The sequence below is a fragment of the Vulpes vulpes genome, chromosome 2, assembly GCF_048418805.1.
Source record: "Vulpes vulpes isolate BD-2025 chromosome 2, VulVul3, whole genome shotgun sequence".
In the NCBI taxonomy this organism is placed as follows: Eukaryota; Metazoa; Chordata; class Mammalia; order Carnivora; family Canidae; genus Vulpes; species Vulpes vulpes.
Genome location: NC_132781.1, coordinates 126,590,052 through 126,594,521, shown reverse-complemented (window position 1 = coordinate 126,594,521; position 4,470 = coordinate 126,590,052). Strand labels below are relative to the sequence as shown.

General features: G+C 40.5%; 1 pseudogene; it reads left to right on the top strand.

Moving 5' to 3' along the window:
* The first annotated feature begins 3,337 nt into the window (after nt 1-3,337).
* On the top strand, nt 3,338-3,779 carry LOC112907694 (large ribosomal subunit protein uL15-like; annotated as a pseudogene).
* Nucleotides 3,780-4,470: the final 691 nt, after the last annotated feature.

Below are 4,470 nucleotides of genomic sequence, written 5' to 3'. Positions count from 1 at the left end.
CATTTTCTTTCCAGTTTAACGTGTTGCTTTCCCTTTCCCCTGTCTCTGCCTCTCTGCAGCCCCACCAGACTATTCTCTGTTGTCTCACCTGATTTTTACCTTTATGTCTTCGGCCTGTGTTTATGTTTTGTGAAATGACCCTCTTCCTTTTCCTGTCTCATGGAGATTAGTCATTTTTGGCTTTAAACTTCAGAGTCCTTTTGACAGTCCCTCTCCCTGCGGTTCCTCAAAGTGCCCTGAGAATGTCAAGAGTTCAGAATACTTATAGGTGATAGCAGGTAGTGGTCAACAGTCAGTGTCTCAGACCAAATCTGCTACACAGATTTCCAGCCCTTTGATTAGAGCTGTGTAGCGTCTTGTGTGAGATGAGGTTTCATTTCTTTGTGTAATCACTCACAAGATTCTGCAAAAATGGAAAGGCATCCAGAGTGAAGTCCCATCTTCCCCTCACTGTCTGATTCAGCAGCTAGGATATTGAGAGCATGCTTAGATTATTATAGTTGAAAAAAATGTCTTATGAGTTACACAGGTACCTGACTAAGTAAAGGTACATTTACATCTCTTTTTTTTAAGATTTTATTTATTTATTTATTTATTCATGAGAGACACACAGAGATAGCCAGAGATATAGGCAGAGGGAGAAGCAGGCTCCTCATGGCGAGCCTGATGTGGGACTGCATCCCAGGATCCTAGGATGACGACCTGAGCCAAAGGCAGATGCTCAACCACTGAGTCACACAGGTGCCCCAAGGCACTTTTGCATCTTAACCCCAGGAAAAAAGAAAAAGTGACCTTTGGGGCTCTAGGTTACATCCTGGGTGTTCTGGCTGGGAATAGAGGGCTCATGGGGACAATGAGTTTCCCTCCTTCTTCTTCCTCCCTTTACTTCCCTCCTTCCAGGTAATTCCTGGGCATGATTGTCAACATAGCTGGAGATTTCACAGTTTTGCCCAGGAGAGTCTGAGTGATCTATAAAGAAATAAACCCCACTGCTTTGGTCTCTTGAGCCTGTGTGAGCCCAGATCACTGAATCATCTGGTTCTGCACTGAAGACAATGAATGGTACACCTTGAGCATCATAAAACTCTCTATTTTTAGTGGCTTTTATTTATTTTTCTCTTTCCCCTTTAGTTGTTGTTATATATACAGAAAACAAGGCAAGACAGATGAGCTAAAATAGAAGTATGGCTATAAAATATATGTTGCAGCCCAACAACACATGTTAATTAATGTCCCCAGCAGGGAAGGGCAAAAATCAAATCCATTAAGCATACTTTTGCTTGTACTTCTAATCTTAGAGCCTGAAAGCCTGACATCACAGCAGGACCTTTTTCCTGAGCAATTTAGACAGAAATTCATTTTTTATCTGTGCCATTATTCCACAACTGTTTTTGGATGACTTCTGCAAAGATGAAGAAAACATAGTCCTTCCCTTTAAAGAGCTGCATAATAGGAAGACACAAAAGACAAAACTGTGGACAAATAGACAAATGACTACAATATTGGACAGTGTGCTGAGTGCCTTGGGAGTATAAATGAGGAATGGAAAGAATTCAGAGACATAGCAAATCCAGGTGGTAGGGAGCCTGGAAAGTCTTCACGAAGAATGCTGATTTATTTACTTATTTATTTTGGAAGGAGATTGAAAGAAATATGAGATGTTAGCAGGCAGGGCAGGAGACTTCAGGTTCAGGTAGATGTAAGTAAAAGGCAGACAGTCTGGGATTAGGAGACTGACATAGGTGGCTCACAGAGAAATGGTGAACACAGCTGCATGAGTTATCATGTGTCAATGCCTTTGGAATCCAGGCTTGACACTTGCCTAGTCCTTAAAATGAAAAGTGTTAGCAAAGTGGTATTTTTAAAGCCCCAGCTTGACTTGCTATTCTTGTAATAGTTCAGGTTCACTTTTTTGTAGCTTCTACAATTTTCCACGATATCTCTGGATAACAGAATCTTGAATTAAAACAATGCTTCTCTTTGCCAAGAATTCAAAGCACCGTTAATATAGTATCCATCTCCTTCCTACCCATGGGAGGTAGGAAGCATCAGGCAACAAAATCTGTTTTCTTAAAGCTCAAAACACAAAAAGATTAAAGATTATGTCACACAGCACAGATTGGAGAGAAATCATTTTCTCTTCTTTGCTGCCATTGCTAGTCTGTTCTTTTCCTACTATAGGCTGTATTGTCTCAGTATCAGTACCCAATGTTCGGTACAACGTTGTTGATATTAAAAATCTCACAGTATTTCATGGCAAGATTCTAATTTGGACTGATAGTTTAGTAAGTTATGTTAAGGAAACCAATCAACAACTACAGTAACAATAGTAATAACACTATCTATGTTTTCCCAGGCACTGGTTAGCTCCAGACTGATGTTAACTATAATGCTAAGTAGGTGTTGTGATTCCCCTGTAGAAGTAAGGACCATTAAATTTAGATAGGGCAGCTAACATGCCCAGGTTCATACAACTAATAAATGGCAATGCAGTGCTCTAACCCAACTCCACATCAACTTTTCATTGTGAAAAGAATCTGATAAAGTCTAGACACACACACACACACACACACACACACACACACATATACCCAAATACTTGCATACTGTTTTTGGGAAATTCACAGACTTCTTGATGTCTGTCCATGGCCTTGAAGGAGCTCATGGATCTCACTGTTAAGAATCCTAGCTCTGAAGATATCTTTGAGCTCTAGATAGCATAGTGTGTGTGTGGTAATGAGCATGAACTCTGGGTTTGGATCCCAGTCCTACTAGTAGATGACGTCAGTAAATTTAATTAACCTCTCTATGCTTCTTAATTTCCTCATATGTAAAATGGAGCTGATAACAATGATACCTAAAAAGATGAAATATTAATGTATGTAAGTCACATAGAATACTGCCATGCTAATTGTAAGTTTCATTAAATGTTGGCAAATATATGTGTATTTGGACTGGATTATTTTACACTGATGTTACTGCTTTCTTCACCATCCCCACCACTGGAAGCAAACATGAACACGTTCTGAAACCAAAAGTTTGAAGATTTATCTGAGAGTTGTGACTATTTAGTCGTATTTATATGACTGAGAGGTCCAGTTACTAAGTCATCTGTCCATCCTCAACTTAGTGGCTTTGATGATTGTTAACTGATAGATCTGTAGATCTGACCTGAATTTAGGAGAGTCATAAGATATAGTTAATGTGTTCATATTTTACCTTAGACAAGAAGGGCACATTTTCGCCTTAAAAAGTCAATATGCCTTTTTGATAGCAAAGACAAATGGTCACATTAGAAACTACTGGAAATTAGCTCTCTTTTGTCTGGACTGCCAACATGCTATCCAGACTGAGGAAGACTTGAAAATTTCAAGACCACGTGAGCCATGGCCAAGGCCATGTCAGCAAGCATTGGAAGCACCCAAGAGGCCAGGGTAATGCTGGTGGCATGCATCACCACAGGATCAACTTAGACAAATATCATCCAGGTTACTTTGAAAAAGTTTGTATGAGACATTGACACTTAAAGAGGGGCCAGAGCTTCTGCCTGTCAACCTTGATAAACTGTGGACTTTCATCAGTGAGCAGATCCAAGGACATGCTGCCAAAAATAAGACTGGAGCTACTCCTATCATTGATGTGTTACGATTGGGCTACCACAAAGCTCTGGGAAAAGGAAAGCTCCCCAAACAGCTCGTCATCATGAAGGCCAAACTCTTCAGTGGAAGAGCTGAGGAGAGATGAAGGGTGCATAGGGGGCCTGCCCCCTGGTAGCTTGAAGCCATGTAGAGGGAGGTTCATTAAATGCTACCAATTGAAAAACCCCCCAAACTATTGGAAATTAAATTCTTATTTCTTAAAAAATTTTTTTAAATTTTATTTATTTATGATAGGCACACAGTGAGAGAGAGAGAAGCAGAGACATAGGCAGAGGGAGAAGCAGGCTCCATGCACCGGGAGCCCGACGTGGGATTCGATCCCGGGTCTCCAGGATCGTGCCCCGGGCCAAAGGCAGGCGCCAAACCGCTGCGCCACCCAGGGATCCCTTATTTCTTATTTATTTTTACACAATGTTAAACATAAATGGAAACAATATGGAATTTTATTTTCTCATGAGTGAAACTAAAAAGCATATGAGAGAATGTCTTACTTCCAGGAATTAGAGATGTAAGGAGGTAGGGAAGTGAAAGGACATGGATTTTCATGGAGCTATTACCTACATAGGGAGACCAATTCCTTTCAGGTATTGACATTAGTGATGCAGAATAAGACACAAAGGGCGTGGGTTTTTTTCTGTCTTTTTCTTTCTCTGCTATGCTGCTGAAGATCTTGGTGTCTTATTACTGAGAAACATAACCTTATTTTAGCAATGGTGTGGTGGTTACTTACTTGTCTTGCAGATAAGGTCATTTCCTCTGGGCTTAGACCTCTTCTACCTTAAAAGGGAAATGTGAGGCTGCGGAGACTGTG